The following is an 18,191-nucleotide window of genomic DNA, read 5'->3' on the forward strand; positions in this document are numbered from 1 at the left end:
TACATTTTCCCTACACTTTTTGCAGAACATGTCTAAATTTAAGTTTATAAATTTTCCTAACTAGTAGATGTAGTAACATAACTACATCTCGAAGGATTTTAATTTTTGAAGTTTTTATCATTTTCTTTTGCTTTTTACAAAACCGAAAAGGCGATCAAGGGGGGGGGGACTAAAGGGCATGGCACCCTTTAGTCCCGGTTCGTGTCTCAAACCGGGACTAAAGGTCTAATATTTAGTCCCGGTTTGAGACAGGAACCGGGACTAAAGGGCATCGCACCCTTTAGCCCCGGTTCGTATCTCAAACCGGGACTAAAGGGCTCAGGTGAACCGGGACTAATGCCTTAGCCGCACGACCCGGAACCAATGCTCACATTAGTCCCGGTTCGTGACTGAACCGGGACTAATGTTAATATTGCCCTGTGACCAAAGCCCTGTTTTCTACTAGTGTAGCAGAGCGAGTCGAAGGCGCGCTACTGTCTTCGCCCCTCCCTCATCGGAGACGGGCAAATCTTGTTGTAGTAGACAGTCGGGAAGTCATCGTGCTAAGGCCCCATAGGACCAGCGCATCAGAACAACAACCGCCGTCGATGAAGAGAAGTGTAGATCGAAAGGATTCAACCAGTAGACACACGAACACAGACGAACGAAGACGTGATCCACGTGGATCGACCGAAGATAAATGCGGACCGAAACCCGCAAGATCCAACGGACACAAACCTCCACATGCCCTCCAACAATGCTAGAAATACCCCCGGGATGAGGATTAGGTGGGGAGAACCTTATTCCATCTTCACAGAGCAGCCGTCAGCTTGTCTCTCTGAGTAGGACACAACCCCTAACAAAACTCAAAAGAGCATGAAAACATGAAGCCCTCCCGGCGACAAGGGCCGGGATCCACCACGCCTCCATGGCCCTAAGAGCACAGGAGACGAGGTAGACCGGCGGAGCACCGGCCCTCTTTCTTCCACCACTACTATGGTTTTGCTCTCCTACACATGCTCCGATCATCTTGAAGGCGTCCAATTTCGCTTTGATCATATTACACCCCTAATGGTAGCATGTTCCATATACACATTGCTTCAGTCATACATGAGATGGCAACATTTGGAAGAAGATATGGTATCATTTACTTACACTTTTTTAGGGATCCTATCAGATGTGTACAATTCGATTACAGAAGAGAACATCCGGGTATGCATGGTTGGACCATTTGTGGATGGTGGTCAACATTCTGGCATATAGATTGTGGAGGATCTATCATCAATGCATTATACAGATTTAATACACCAGGAACACTCTTAGGCTACCCGTAATTGGAAGTATAATATACTAGTATCATGTACTCCCTCCGTTCCTAAATACTTGTCTTTCTAGGCATTTCAACAAGTGACTACATACGGAGTAAAATGAGTAAATTTACACTCTAAAATATGTCTACATACATCTGTATGTGATAGTCATTTGAAATGCCTAGAAAGACAAGTATTTAGGAACGGAGGGAGTATATGATACTAATGTATGATATTACTTTCATAATGCATAGTATCAGGGCGGAACTGGGCCTGGGGCATCTGGGGCTATAGCCCGAGGCGTCGCCCAAGCAACGCTGTACATTCAATAAGATTTTATGTCATATTTGTAGCCTCACCCCACGTAGCTTCTCGGCCCAACTGAGCATCCTCGACGGCACGAAGCGCACCAAAGAAACAATCGCTAGCGTTTGCCTTTTTTTAGGATCACGTTTTCATCTCTAGACCTGATGGCCCGCTCGATCAAAAAATTCCTTCGATCCCAGGCTGCGCCGCCCCAGGCTTCTTCCCCTACTTGATAAACCAGACATCTAGACCTCCGACTCGTAGAATCATCGCGTTCTCGAACCTTGGATCATCTCGCGTAGTCGGAGCAGCCCCCTCCAGCCTTCCAGTTCGTCCTATCATTCTGCTCCATCTCCACTACCGGCTGAACGAGTAAATTAGGTAATCTCACCATTTTTCCCTACTTTCCTGGTATCGGCTGAAATCAATGAGTTGGTGATGTTATAATTGAATTACCTTAGTAATTTTTCTTCCATTTTTTACATGAAAAAAACAGAAATAAAAGATGCGTTATTTGACATTCTTAAGGGCTTTGATTCTGAGATGGTGAAATTCGGTGTTATTTATAGCCGCTTAGTTTTAGCCCTAGTCTTTGAGAAATACTGACTCCGCCTCTACATAGTATCATCATCTAATATCTTAAATCACCTCATTTATTTTCATGCATGATACAATATAGTATAACATTTAACATGATACGGTATGTTGATATGATACAAAATCCTCTTTTTATTATTTAATTGTGTGCCCGCTTTAGAAAATGACTATTTGATATGCAGATACTGCTTATGATACTTCAGTTGCCGTCAGAGTCATGGTACAAAAATATAGGCATTTGTTGAATCTCGTCAGCAAATCTATGTATCATTTTATGATTGCTTGTCCTGGTAAGACCAATGTGCACCTTGGATTTATGACACAATCAAAGAGTTTCCTCACTAGCATAGATTTGTACACCCGCCCTTCTATAGTGCATGCGGATATCGCACGATTTGTCCGACAACATCTTCAAATGACCCATGATTTTACCATCATTTTTTTGAGATTTGTCTCATCTCATTAATTAAGAAGAGAAGAACAAAGTTTGTAGGTTACATGAGCACATAGGCCAAATAAGTGCATGGGAATCACTATTCTGGTAAAACATTGCCCAGATACTCAGCCATTGTCATCACCCATAGCGGCACCTCAGCCTTTATTGCTGCAAAGACGTGGATGGGCAAGGAGGCCTTGTTTAGAAGTTGCCACGAGTCATCCCACTATCAAAGTGCTTACAATGGACACATTGCCGAGAGTGATCCAACGTCTCCTGGGAGATGTGTCCCTAAAAGATCGGAGATGCCGACAAACCTAGCCGTGGCACCCTAAAAGATCGAAGTTGTAAGCCAACTTCTAGCCGCCTGGGTAGGGGGGAGGTCATCAACCCAGTTATTATAAGAAGATTTGTGGCATAACTGGGTTCCAGCCAAAGCCTAAAATTTTTCAGAACACCGACTCGAAAAGAAGCATTGGCATCCGTCCGAACGTTGCCGTTCCGAAGACATGAACCCTAACCTATATACTAACCAGAGCCGGGTAACTAGGATTCCCTTTCCTGTGACCGGCCGCCGAAGTGGCAGGCTGAGAGGAGGTAAATCCACGGCTTCACCAACGAAGACGGTGGGAAGAAAGTCTTTGCCATAGTCATCTTGCGAGAGAGAAAAAATGACCTGCAAAGGTAAACTTCTCTATCAATCCTGTATCGCGTTTAAAGTCGTCCGTGTGATTTGACCCGCACTAAAGGGGCCGAGGGCAAGCTTTGTGGTGCCGCCGAGCCGATGTGTACGGCAGCTCCTTTATTCTTTGGGCTGCATTGGTTTCGTGGTCCGCAGGGAGACATGCACGCATAGTCGCGTCGAATAAATTAATGGGACAGAAAGTTGTGGTGCGGGTGCCACTTTTTGTTTCCTTCTTGATGATGGAAAACGCCATTCCTGCCTTTGTGTTTGTTTTCCAAACATATTGGGTGTTCCAGATTTCAATACGTCGTGCGTAGGAATAATGACCATACAAACAAAATGCGTCTGTTGTTTGTTGGCAATACAAGGAGCGACACGTACACCGCAGGTTCTTCGTTCCTTTTTTCTCTTGTATAGGAGAAGTTGTGCCTGCATTATAGTCAACAAATGAAGTCACGGTACATATACGCCAGTGCAACTTTTTACGGGATGCACGCCACCATGAAAACATGTCGATAGTGGACGCGTTGTCGCGTCGAGGATGCATGTGGCCTGCCCTCGAATCAACTAACCTCCGACAGTGCCGCCGGAATCTTGAATCGTCAAACCAGCTTGTCTTGGCTTGCTTTTTTCGAAGTTGACGTCTCTGCCGGCCACATTATTACTTTATTTCCTCAATCTCGCGTTATGTGGCCTCTGGGGTAGCCGATCGCGACATGCATGAGAGTGAATCAAGGTCACTCTCACTTTCATGGATGGCAAGGGCATCTCCAATGCCATCCGCAAATGAACACAGTATTGTTCGAAAATCAGTTCAGATCGATGCTGAACACTGAGCCGGCCATCCAACCGTGCTTGTATCAGTTTAAAAACAATTACGTGTTTGTATGATAAATCACCTTCCGTCAAATCACATGCACACCTTCCTCCAAATCAATTTGTTTAAATAAAAAGCCAGAAACCGAAAAAACGAGAAACAAAAATCCATAAACCGGTAACCCAAAAAAATGTAGGAAAAAAAACATGACTCAAAAAAAAGAACGAAAACCAGAAGCACCACTATGCTTCACACAAAAGCACATTAGCGCGTAATTTTTTAGGAACTATAGTTGCTTCACTTTTCTCGGGGGAAGCACAATTCAGCTTCACACGGTAGCACAACTGTGTTTTTCACTTTCCGCCAAGCCAGATGTTGATGACGACGGCACTGGCGTGGATGATGAAGATGTGAAGATGATGTAGGGCAGGTTTTACATAGGTAACGCCTCCTCTGTATTTTTCTACGAGGGCTAGGACGGATTGCTCGCCAGCGATGCCGTTGTATGATCTTCATATATGATTATGTAGTGTGGGGCCAGAGCTCGCAACCCGTTGCGCGTGGGCGAGCTCCGATTATCCCACCATCACCTTGGTCATGATTCTCATCGCCCACTCGATGGATGCACCGAAATAGTAGAGATGGAAAAGATCGAAAGAGATAAATGGAAGATGATTATGCAGGCATGCCACCGAATATCGCGTAGTTGAGGTAGATGGTGATGAAGCCTTGGACGCTGGCCGGCCTCTCCTCCTCCCGGTGGGTGCACGGTACACTTGTTTACCACTAGTGGTTGGGGCGCCATGCTGTGGCGCCTCTCGAGACGAAGCGTTGCTCACGTTTCCATTTAAAAAAATATAGAGTCTTCGCCTCCGTCTAAAAAAATATCTCAGGAAAAAAAATCCTCACCTTCTTCTAAAAAAAGTAGTAAAAAGGAAAAAAAATTACCATCACAGCCTACCAGCGAACGCCACTTTGCATAGCCCTTCATTTAAAAAATAGCAGAGTTCCTCACCTCCATCGAAAAAGAAAAAATACATTTAAAAAATAATCCTCACCTTTATCTAAAAATAATTCCAAAAGATTTCTCGCCACGGCCAACTAGCTTACGCCACGTGGCATAGCTGGTTGGCCGCCCTTCACTCGACGCTTATAATGGGTTTAATGGATGTGGTCTGGCTCGGGATGATAGACGCAGCCCCTTCGGGGCGCTTGTGTTGATGTAGTGTGTGGCAGCATATATAAAAGAAGGCTCCGCGGGGCTCGGCGACGGGTATCCATCATCGTCGTGGTATGTTTATGGCGCCGCGGCTGTCGTCATCCACGACCGTCCCAGTTATGAGTATACCGAGCGCATGGCCCTCCTTGGCGCGGCGCCTCCGGCCTCCGTCTGCACGTATAGTCATTACCTCTTTGGAGGTGTTTGGATTAGAGACTGGTAACGTGAATGGTAAGGGAATCAGATCACGCTGGAAACAGGGACGTAATGGACAAATCTCTATTTTGTTTGGTTCATGCCTGTAAAGGAATCGGTTATGGTGTCTGCTTCGGGTCTTCATGGCCGGTGGCTGAAAAGAAGAAGAGCGGACAAGGCCACAAGGGACGGGCAGGAGAGCAGATAAGGGAGAAGGACGGAGATCTGAGGACAGGAGGAGGGAGGAAGCCTGTACCTTGCAGGGAACAGTCCGGCGACGAGGGCGAGCTATGGCGGCGACCAAGGGTGCCGACGATGGCTACCAGGCGTCGGTGGAGCTGGATGAGGAGGTGAGGTTAGAGGGGGTGACGGAGAGGGGCTCGAAGGGGATCGGGACAGGAAGGCGCCGGCGCCGGAGTCGAAGGGGATCAGGAGGCGGCGGCGCTGGTCGTGGAGGAACAGATCGTGCGAGGAGAGGCGCGGTAAGGCAACGCTTTACGGGGGGTTGTGGGTGGTATCGATCTAAAGCTAACCCGGATCCGTTTACGGAGGAAGCCAATTACAGCGTGCACATACCAAACCCTTGTAACGTTTTTCGTTTACACTGTAAACAGGTAACGGAGATTTATCCGCGAAACAAACACGTCCTTTGTTTCTTTCGTCTCTATATGTGCATCCTCCACCAGGGTGCACTCTGCGTCTACGCTCCCTGTTTCCTCGGCGGCACCCCGACTTCTATTGTTTGTCGCCGCCATCGTGTTCGGCGACGATGGCGCCCATGCCGCCGAGACGCCACGGATGCGCCTGTCCGCAAGCTAACGTCTTGGCGTGTGTTGCCGCCGCAGCGGCGACTACGTCCATCTCCTTGATCGAGGCTGCCTCCATGGGCGCGCTTACTGATAAAAATCTGGGCTTAGCTCCATGCTTTCTCTCTAGCCCTATCTAGCAACTAGTGCACCAACATCAAGAAAAATTCTCGCTACCAATAGATCACTACTCTTCTTCCCAATGCCAAAATTTGCATCCATCCTATATACAATTTTAAGCAAGCAAAAAAATTCACATTGTGACAAATTCGAAGAACAACCTAATGAAATGGAACTCACTCTGTCCTTTTCGCACTTGAAGAAAATACATCCAGGATGTTCCCGGAACGAGGCGGACCACCAGCCGCCAATAGTTGTCACACTTGACAATCGGTAGAGACTCGTCGACGAGTGGACGTGGTTTTGTCGACGGTCGGCCGACATTTGAGATGGGAGCGGCGAGAGGACATACTACGAGGCAGTAGCTAACGATCGAGGTGGATGCCCAGTTCGGTCCCCGTTGAATCCTTCCAAAACACGCCGGCGTCGGTGTTCGCACATGAATACGTCACCGTGTACCTCCAACGCTGAGGGTGATGCACCGCAGCTCATGTCGAAGGAGACCCGTCTGGAAGCGCGATACGCAAGCAATCTGATGGCACTTTTGAGCACCCGAAAGCCCACGCATCGGAGAGGGACCCGTCTGGGCGCGTGGTGATGGAGAACGAAGCATGAAAAACAAAAAATTTCCTACGAACACCCAAGATCTAATCTAGGAGATGCATAGAAACGACAGAGAAGTGTGTCTACATACCCTTGTAGACCGAAAGCGGAAGCGTATATAACGCGGTTGATGTAGTCGTACTCTTCACAATCCGATCATGATCCAATCCGATCTAGTGTCGAACAGGCGGCACCTCCGTGTTCAGCACAGTGCGGCTCGGTGACGTCTTCTCCTTCTTGATTCAGCAAGCAAGAGAGAAGAAGTTGATGGAATCTTAACCAGCACGATGGTCTGGTGAAGATGGTGGTGATACAGTGCTGGCAGGGCTTCGCCAAGCGCTGTCGGAACCAATCTGAGGAGAAAACGAAGTTATGGAAGAGGTAGGGTTGCCGCCGGGGCGTGGGAATTGATGTGTTCAGCCCCTCCCTCGCCAGCCGTTTGGTGTGTATGGCAATTCCCTCCTTTGGTGCCTCACCATCTCTGGGATGCATAGTTCGTGGCCCGTGGCGAGACATGTACTAGGCGTAGTCGCGTCGAATAAATGGGACAGAAAGTTGTGGCGCGGGTTCTCTTGGAAGGAAAAGTTGTGGTCAATGGATGAAGTGACAGTACGTCAGTGGAACTTTTTACGTGAATGCAGGTCACCATAGAAACTTGTGGACGATGGGCGTCGCGTTCAGCATGTGGCCGGCCCTCGAATCAGCCAACCTCGGACGGTGCCGTCTCGATCGGCCGCGGTGCTGCTGTCTCCGGTTCCGGACGCTTCCATTTTCCACCCTCCAGGCCTCGCGATGGCGACCACAATGAGACGTCGTAGATGGCGCCAAGCCTGTGATGGGGCATGCTTGTGGGTGGCGAGCTCGGTGGAAGGCTACGGAGCGGTTGGGTAGTGGTGTTCTGGGGTGAGAGAAATCCCTGTCGGCTCGTCTGACTTCGACGCGGTGACGCCCGCGGGTGCCGCCTGTTGGGATACACATAACAGGTAGGCCCACGAAGGGTCGAAATATCATGAACCATGGGGTCCACACAACATGTGGGTCCAGGTAAATTTCATGCAGACATACTATCCACTCGGACAAGCAGCATACTATCCACTCGACCAAGCAACATACCATCCACTCGGATGACAGTTCACCACTCGACCGTACGATTCACTCGGATATACGAAGACCAGCAGGCAGCAAAGCAGTCGACATCATTCTCATAGTGAGGGCTTGATAGTGGGCTAGCATTAGGGCATTCATGCCCCACTTTGTAACAAAGGAGGTGAGGGGGTGGCGCACTCTATATAAGCCACCCCCACCACTAGACTAGGGGGGCTCTTTTCTTCCATCTCTCTCTCTTTTTCACCATTAGTCTCAGGACTACGGGGATCCGTTCTCCTCTCATTGTAATCTCCGGATACATACTAAGATAAAACAAAGCCTCTCCGGAGCACGAGACGTAGGGTTGTTATCTCCATCGTGAGAGGCCCGAACTCGCTAAAACCACCGTGTCACCCATATGCATCTCGATAGATCATGCTCCTTTATCCTACCACTCTCTTATTGTCGGAATCGTTACCACGACACCGCCTTCCCCCTGGACGGTGTCGAGCGATCCCATTCACCTCCTTCCTCCGCGTGCTGGGGGAAACCCTAGGACATGTCTGAGCAACAGCGTCGTCGTCGTCGCATTCTTTCCTGAAGGTATTGCTAGATACGTGGCGCTCCGGAATGCTGGGCAGTAGCGGCGGCAGAAATAAGCCAGGACCCAGGCAACCTTTGGGATACTGTAGCAGTGTAGCTACAGTATCACTACAGTCTACAAAGGAAACGCAGCTCACCGCCCAGGCAGCGGCCCGGGCTGCCTGGGGCCTGTCTCTGCCACTGATGCTGGGTATGTGGTGGGGTCACTCCGGTGGGCGCAACGGTGGCGGATCATCTGCATGTTGTCGAGCTGCCGTCGACGGCATTTCTTTCTCTTTTGTTCTTCTTGTTTCTTCTTTGGGCTTGATGTGTTGTTCACCTCAGCAAATGTATCGTGTGGTTGTTATATCAATATAGCGAGGCGCAAGCCTATTTCGTCGACCATATATCCTGCTAGTATTTCGTAGACGTCCCAACCAAGGACAAGGGGGAACAACTAGGATAGAATCTGACCTTACGTTGCAAAAATAGAAAAAGCAAGGCTCAGCGGTTGGATGGAAGATGGATGGCACAGATTCTGATGGAGGCTGGCAAGTCATTTAAAGGCAGATTTTATGAAAACCCCCCTACTAACAGTTAGATATAAAACAGAAACTTTGCAGCAACAACCTCAACTATCTCATCTTTCTCTCCAACAACCATTTATAGATCTGCATAGTCATTATACCCCATTTCCTATTAGTTTTACAAAAAAAATCTTTGCACATATCTATTTCATCAAATACATGTATATTTCAGTACATCATCACTAGTTATGCAAGGAAACTGAAGATGTTTGTCATGAAAAAGTATGCAAGTATCTATCACAAATATGCTGAGTACATCGAGAAAATTATACCATACCCTTCAAGCATAACTAAATGTACATTTCAAACTGGGCCATCATAGATGGAACACAACACAAGAGGCATACATACATATCGACTGATACATGGGAGGATCATTTTCAGTACATGACCGGCAAGACTGGGACCTAAGGACTACTACGATCACTGCTCAACAAGCATTGCTATTAAAAATGGATCAAGAACTGTAAGAAAGGGAAGTCTGGACTATCTTGATGGCACATGACATGAAAGCTCTGTCCTTTCCTCCAGTTCGAGCTTCAGTTGAGCACAAGCACGCATAGGTGTATGCTCAACAAAAGAATTAAAATTATCCTGCAGATAAATTCTTGCAGCTATAAGGAAGGGAAGTCTTTGGTAAACACCTCTTCTCTCCATTTGCAGTCCTGATGCTTCCGCTGGTCAGAGGGCATCATACATCTACAAAATACAAGAACAATTTTATAGTTCACATTACAAGGCAAGAACTAGGAAATAATTATGTTCTCTGGTGGATTAAAAGTTTGTAAAGATTTGAGTTATAGTTCAGTCATGTGCATACATTTCTATATTGCTTGGTGAGTAGTCGCTCGCACATAATAGTTATCTTAACCATGATAATTCTGTTAATTTCCACCCAGTTTACCACTACAGTTTCTACACTACTGTAACAAGAACATAGTAGCTGTAAGTATACAAGCAGAGTGTTATTGCATAATTTAGAAGAAAAATATGTTTGTTTTACACTAAGGAAAGAGATGTAATGTTGTCTGATTTATGGTTCGGAGTAGAATGGAATCATACCTGGTACCAACGAATGTGAATTGAAAACAACAATTTATACTTACTGAAGCCCTAAAATCTCAAACAGAAACCCTATTCTTGGGTGCCCCTTTTACAGAAAAAGCTACGTACTGTGAGAGGGATAATATTAACCTAGAGAAAAACATGGGAATAACCACCATCAGATTGAACTAGTATGTACAATTTTCGCAAAATTAGTATGTAAGAATAGCGTCACTCAATCTCAAAAGTCCTAGTTGTCTTGCAACAGCAACATCTCAGTGAATAATATTAGACATGAATAATGGAGACAAGTGCATATCTATTGCTCTTCCATGATTTACTGGACTTGTTGAAGAATACATATATGAACAGTCTATTTATGGCCTTACAAGTATATTTGCAGAGAATCAGAGAGTATACTTACAGCAAGTACAATTACTTTTCTTATTTACAGCAAACAATAGAGAGTTGGATAAGTCCACTGTTGTGATTCAGAGATAATATTTTTAATGTCAATGCTATAATTAAAGAGGAGGATATTAATTAACTTTGATGTGAATTTGACTCTACTGAAATGAGATGTGATTGGTTAATCAGGTGAAAGAGATGCATATATCTCTTCAACACAATGCAAAAGTGAAAGGAAATGCACAACCAAAGTTCCAGAGACATACCACACACCAAAGAATGATTCTAACTCAACTTATTTGTAAGATGCTTCAGATTGTAGCCACAATAAATTGGAAGAGGTTACTTCAAATTGAAGAAAGCGCAGTCTCACAGAAGTTGTAGCAGCAACGGAATGCTAGTTCTCCCAAAAATTGGTAACATGTTTTAGAGAAAAATACTCTGAAGCCGCTCTGGCCGCTGCTATGTTTCCTGAACAAATGTCACACAAAAGACCGTGCCAGCAGAGTAGAGAAGTGAAACACGGGACTAATAAACGGATGTAGATGATGCCACCGCCGAGCTCCAGTATGTTACACGCATGATAAATCTGTAGGAATATAATGCCATTTTTTACAAACAAATGAGGAAGACCAAAGAACTAATACATTGTTTCACTAGAAAATACTACCATGATTTTAGTTTCAATGGAAGTACTGAAAAATAGATAGCGCTCTGCAAAATCATTGTAGTGGCACATATTGCAGTGTTACTGAATTTCAGCACTGTGCCAACAAGCACCTCACGTTCAGGTAATTGAACATGCACATGAAATTACTTTGTACTCATGTATCATTCAAATTGATGAAAGTTGAGTAGTTGACAGTACGAGTAGGCAACCATGAGAAATTGTATGAGATGGCAGCAGACAACAAGTGTCAGGATTCATAGGTGACATTCTTCTACTATCTCCATTCAGGACATTAAACAACCTGCAGAGCCAGCCACGGATAGATAATATTTGTTGACAGTGCGACACTACTACTACTACTCATGATTCAGGAGAGCACACTTATCCTAGAATATTGCAATCAGGATGTAATTGTTGACAATATCAGGCAATTATTAAAAAAAATGCCAAATTGCTCAAAAAATCTAATGTAAGCAAGATATAGCAAGTTTTTTCATTGATTAATTTTCCTACGCATGGACACAGAGATATCCCCAGATTTTACCCCAAAATTAGCATAAAGAGAACGATGGGGGGTTGAGGACAGTACCGAGGCGAGTTTGTTCGATGTCTGTTCAAAGCAGCCGGACCGCCGCTGACGAGACGGCTAAGAGCCGTCGGAGCGCAGATGGAACGGCACCTACACAGGCGTACTCGCCCAGCTAGGCACCGGATCTGTACCGCCACCACCGTCAGCGAGACGAGAAAAAGGGTTTTCCCCGCTTTGTATTCCAAAGCAACCAACTGATGCATCCAAGGATAGGTGCTGGGGCGGAAACAGCACAATCACACCCAAAAGAAACGAAAGAGAAACAACAAGAGAAAAGAATGCCGACAACGGCGGATCGACGGAAACGAAGAAGCTTCACGACCACTGCGCCCACCGAAGATCTCCCACCAAGCTCCAAGGCTCCGAAGCACCGGTACCAATCAACACCTTCAAAAAGGACCGCGACGAAGACGACGCTGCTGCCAAGGGTTTCCCCCGGTACACGACGAGGCGAGAGGAAGGGTTGCCCCCGACGCCCTCCAGGAAGGTCCGGCGGCACCCACCGACGTCGCCGCGTCGGTGTCGGACAGGCCGACAGGGGTTTCCACCGATCCCAACCTTCACCTCGGGTGCTCCAGAGCCTGCCACCAAACCGACCACCATCTTGCGCCACCATGGTCAAGAAGCGTCCACGCCGTCTCACCACGGCACCACGAGGTGAGGTCTGCACAACAAGGGATAGGAGCCAGGACTAGGGGCCGTAGCACCGTCAGCATGCGGGAGGGCACAACCTCCACCGTCAACGACGGTAGCCGACCGGACACACTAGCAGGAGCCTACCAGGCCCGTGTGCCCACAGGCCCGGCCGGGAACTCCATTCCCGGAAAGCTCCCGCCATCGCGCTGCAGCAGGCACGCCATCGACATCGCCGCCCCCATCCGAGCCGCTCCTCCTCCTCACCACACAGACGACGACGAAGCCACGCCAGGGGCCGGCCCGCTAGGACCCAGATGGGGCCGGGAGGGCCCAGAACTGGGCCGGGGACGCGCCGCCGGCCGCCGCACGCCACCACGCCGCCCTGCTGCCAAGGGCAGCACCGCCACCGCGCCTACTGCCGGCGACCGCTGCCGGGTCGCCGGGCCGCCGCCCAGCCGAGCATCACTGCCGCCGTCACCAGCCCCGGGAGGGAGATGAACGCGCTGGTACAGAAGGGCCCGCCGCCGCCAGCAGCACCCGGGCTAGCGCTGGGGCACCCGCCGGCGACGGCGGGGAAGAGCTCACGGGGGTGGCGGTCGAGGGAAGAGGAGGGGCGCGCCGCCCCGGCCACCTCCCGGGGAGGCGGCGCAGGGGCGGGAACGGGATGGGGAGGGGGAAGAGGGGGGCGGGGAGGGCCGGGGAGCGCGAGCCGGCGGCCGGCGGCGGCAGCGGAACCCTAGCGGGACCGTCAACGAGATAGAGGGAGATGGACGAGAGGGTAGGTCCAGGAGGGAGCTGCGACGCCATTAGGGTTGAGTGGTGCCCGTGCTACTGCCGGCCGCAGAGGGGACCGTGTTTGGAGGAGAAGGGCATCGGAAGCAAATTAACCTGAGTCGAGGGCCCTTTTTGCTAACTGTCCGCACAGATTGCTCCACCATATCCTGTACCGTCTATCTTCAATCCGAGGGCCAAGAATGCTTTTTCTATTTTTGCACCCTATACTCAGCTTTTATCCTAGTCGCTCCCAGGACGGGGAGCAGATAGCCAGCGCTGAGGCCAGTGGCGAAGCCAGCGCGAATGAACCTCCCAGGTCATTGCTATTTTTTAGAATTATTTTCTTCGTAATGTACAGTGACTGTACACTGTACATTAATTTTATTCTGTTTGTTCTCAAAGTTGTTGGACCAGTTGACCCCACAGCTTGTCCATAGAATCACCGATGCCTGAGGCCACCGCCAAGGATACATTGGAACGAGTTTGCCTCATATCTCTGCTTGCGCCACCACCTTGTGATCCTTCACCAGGAGATGGCTACTTACAGCATCTCCAACAGCCGCATAACACGCAGCGCGCTAAAAACTCATTTGCCGCGTGCCCTTCGTCTGGTTTAGCGCGGCCGGCAACGCTGGCTCCAGCAGCCGCGCTAAAATTGAGCGCGCGCGCGTAGCTCCAGCCGCCGCGCTAAAATTGAGCGCGCTAAACATTGCGTACATTTTTTCTAATATAGATAATATAATAAAATTCATAGAATACATAGATATTTTACATAGTTCCATAGCATAGATAGATAAAAACTACGGTGCAATGACATAAAAAAAACTACCAGATAGTGCAACTACAGCCTACTCCCAGTCGTCATCATCATCATCATCATCATCATCATCGCCATCCTCGCTGGTCTGGTCCGAGGTATCGAGCCACATGTCCTCCCAACGGTCATCATCAGACGAAAAGATCGACTGCCCACCATTTTGAACAATTTTGCACTGCGATAACGCCAGGGCCTTCCGTCGACGCCTGTCGAACCGCTCCGTGCGGCACTTTGCCGTCTGCTCCTCGCGGCGCCTTGCCCAGAAGGCTTCCTCGTCGACGTCCTCCGGGTGGCGCCGGCGCCACTCCGCCATGGCCCGCTCGTCCTCCTCGGCGACGAGGAGGCGGCGCTGCCGCCGAGCGTGCTCCGCACGGTCCTGGTCCGTGATAAGACGAGGCGGAGGGGCGACGTCCTGCGCCTACTGGCGCATGTGGACATCCTGGAAGTTCATTTGCTGGCGCGGCCTGTCCAGGCGCCACGCCGCCGCGTCGTAGGCGCATGCGGCCTCGTGCGAGGTCTCGAACGTACCGAGGCCGAGCCAGACGTCGTCGGACCGAATCTCGGCGGAGTACCAACCGTTGGGGCGCTGGCGGACGCCGCGGTAGCTAGACGCTCCTCGGCGGCGCGGCGGCATGGTGGCGCGTCCGTGGAGGGGCGCTGGAGCGGCGAGGAGAGGAAGCGGTGGAGGCGCTGGAGCGGCGAAGAAGCTACAAGCCGCGCGTGGCAGTGTGGATAGGCGTGTGGCGAGCGCCGCAATTTATAGGCGCACCGGAAGCGGCGCGCCAAAAGTAGCGCACGAGCTGCCGCCCTTTTCCGCGCGCGCAATTGTTTCCCGCGCGCTTTTGTTTCCAGCCACCGCTGAAGCGCGTGAAACCGTCCAGCGCGCGCTAAAAATCAAGTTTACCGCGCGCGCCTTTTGGCGCAGCTGTTGGAGATTCTCTTTGGTTTTTTAAGACACATCTCTATACGCCCTCTGACAACACTAGAAGGATCACCGTGATAGGGGTTTGGCAATGAGAACATTATTTCATTTTCAGAGAATCACCCCTGCCTTGTCTTTCTGAGCATGGTACAAATTCAAACAAAACTAAAAAACATCTAAAAACGGAGCCCTCTCGCCAGAAGGTGCCGGGATACACCGCACCTCCATTGTCTTATGACCATAGGAGACGAAGTGGACCAGTGGCGGCACTGGCGAGAGACTAAGAAAGTCATGGAAGCTAGAGCCTAGTATTTAATTAGTCGCTCGTAATGAAATATAAGAGCGCTTAGTGATCTAAATGCTCCTATATTTCTTTACCAAGAGAGTACTATTGAAAATAAGTATTTTACCACTCTATTAGTTGTTACAATAAAATAATAACTATTGATTTTGTTCGTTAGTTTGAGTTCCATGAACAGGAGAATTGGATCTCTTATTTACCTAATATGCGTTCTAGATTTCTTATATATTGTTACACTCGTTGTTTTAGATTTTGGCACGATATTCAAATTTGGCCATTATTTTCAAATATAAATACATTTGTACATAAAAGTTTATTTGATTTGTAGTTCAAATAAGTCCATGGTGAATATACTGATTATACATTCACATTACCGTGTAAATAGTATTTGTATTTGCGCTACTAATGGGCAATCGCTAAAGAAGCGTGATGCCTAAATATTTGCGGCTAGTTCTAATATAAGCACATGGCATAGTTGTGTATTTATATACGCTGCTACCGGTGCCACGCCATCCTCAGTGACTATTCAAAAAGATGTTCTAGTGCATCTACAGGGCACCCCAAACCGTCCCGAAACGCAACGGGCAGACAGCCTGGTCACTGATCGGTCGTGAAAAACTGACCTAGCCAGGCACTTGAAACCGTTCTCACACGCCCGGGCTGTACGGCGCCCCCTATATCCAGCTCAAATATGGCGCGGGAGTGCGTCCATCACATTGGCTTGGCCAAGCCTGACCCACATGTGCCCTACTAATACCCCCATCCGGATAACCCTAGACCTACAGTCAATATGTACTCCACATCAGTCCCCTCTCCGTCCACTCCACTTCTGATGCCCTCCGAACTCATTTGATGGCCGGCGACCGAAGCAGCGCTTCCTCCGGTGGGGAATCCGGCTCCGACGACGACAGGTCGAGCCTACTGCACAAAGCGGTGCCCGAGGATGAGGAGGAGGTCGCCCTATACATCACATTGAGGTGGTGGTGGCTCAACAAAGGCGGAACCGGAGGCGGTGCAACATTTCGTTAGCGCCCAGTGGCTGTCGACGCAGTGTCGGCGACGTAGCCGGACCGTCCTGCCCGGCGCTCCTTCAAGTATGCAGCCCACCACCACTACCTGCTCCAAAAGTGGCACCCGACCACTGTTGGGTCCTCGTGCTCGCGCTGGGGCGGCGCACGAGGACGCTTGAGTCCGTGGCACGAGCGGCAGCAGGCAAGGGAGAGGGCAGCGGCGGGGGAGGCGTGTCTACGTGCCGGTCGATCCCGAGGCCATGCTCCTCGCGATGCCTCCGCAATAGGAATGTCAAGGCGCTCCGACTCGCAATCGAGTTGTCGAAGCGCGAGGCAGACAAGGAGATGGCGGCAAAGGCGAAGGCGGCCCACCATGCGAAGGAGCTGGACCGCCTGCTCTGCAGGCTGTCAGGCCGAAGGTGCAGCTCCGACTCCGACCTGACGGACGGCTCAGCCTCCAGCTCTGACGACAACACACCTCCACACGCCAACACCTACGTGGAGGAGGGGCACAGCCGCGCCGACAACCCAAAGGGGAAGGGGCCGGCGATGAAACGATGATTTATCCATGTTTTAAGTATTTGTAGTATGCATTGCACTGTCCACCGATGAACTTCGATTTCCTATGTGCATTTGTCCGACGATGCAATGGTGGGCCGGCTAGCTCATCGTGTTTATACGCAGCGTTGCGTGAGTTTGAGGGTTTGAATATAAGGAACACGAGTGTGGAAGCCAACATATAAGACGTGCCCAATCAGGCTGTAGATGCTCTTAGCGAACCTTGCAAAACTCTAATGGCAAGACTAGGGCGTTTGTGATGCCCTGAGGTTATTGGAATCTTCGTCAAATCAAGAAATCACCTGTGGAATATGAATCGCGGCAACCAAATGGGCGGTAGTTGCTGTCAGGTTTTTTGTAGCTGCCAGCGCGTTCCCTGCGGTGCAAGCTCCCGTGGGGGGCGAGCACCTGCGGCTTGAGAGGAACATCATGTTGCCAAGGAGGCACTCGAATGGCGCACTGTCTTGCTGCTCATCTCTGCCGCAGGTAACGGCATAAGGGCATCTTCAAAGCGGACCCGCAAACCTTTCACAACCGTCCGGACTGTGAAAACTATCCAACGCGGTTATGTATCGGTTCGCGGCACGGTCCTGACGCGTTTTTCCTTTAAACGGGAGACAAACGTGTTGGAGGTTTACGGGAGTCCGGACCGAACCAAAACCCACTTCTGACCGCACTAGCTTAGCAAAAACCCCCACCCCTCCCGCGTTTTCCTTCCGACGCACGCGCCGCTTACCGTGCCACATTCATCCCAGCCAAGAGCTTGCAGCGGCCGGCATTGATGCCGCGATGTGACCGGAAGGAGGGCGGCGATGACCGAAGCGTCCTCTCGGCAGCCACCGCTTCAATGCGGATGCAGGTTCCCGAGGAACCCAGTCTGGCCACTGCGCGGCATTGAAGCCGACGCCCCTAAGCCTGGGCCTCGCCAAGGCTATTTAAACCGTGCGTCGGCGATGAACAGAGCCCCACCCCCTCCCCGAGCACCGGCCCCCTCCCCTCCCCTCTCCCGTCTTCGTGCCCGAGCCCCTCCCACCCCGTCTTCGACCCAAGTTCCGGCGATGCGGGAGTCGTTGTGCTTCGAGTAGTCGAACGGAGTAGGCAAAAGCTCCTCCAGCAGTGGTTCCTGGCGCCGCC

The sequence above is a fragment of the Aegilops tauschii genome, chromosome 4 (genome assembly GCF_002575655.3).
Source record: "Aegilops tauschii subsp. strangulata cultivar AL8/78 chromosome 4, Aet v6.0, whole genome shotgun sequence".
NCBI lineage: Eukaryota > Viridiplantae > Streptophyta > Magnoliopsida > Poales > Poaceae > Aegilops > Aegilops tauschii.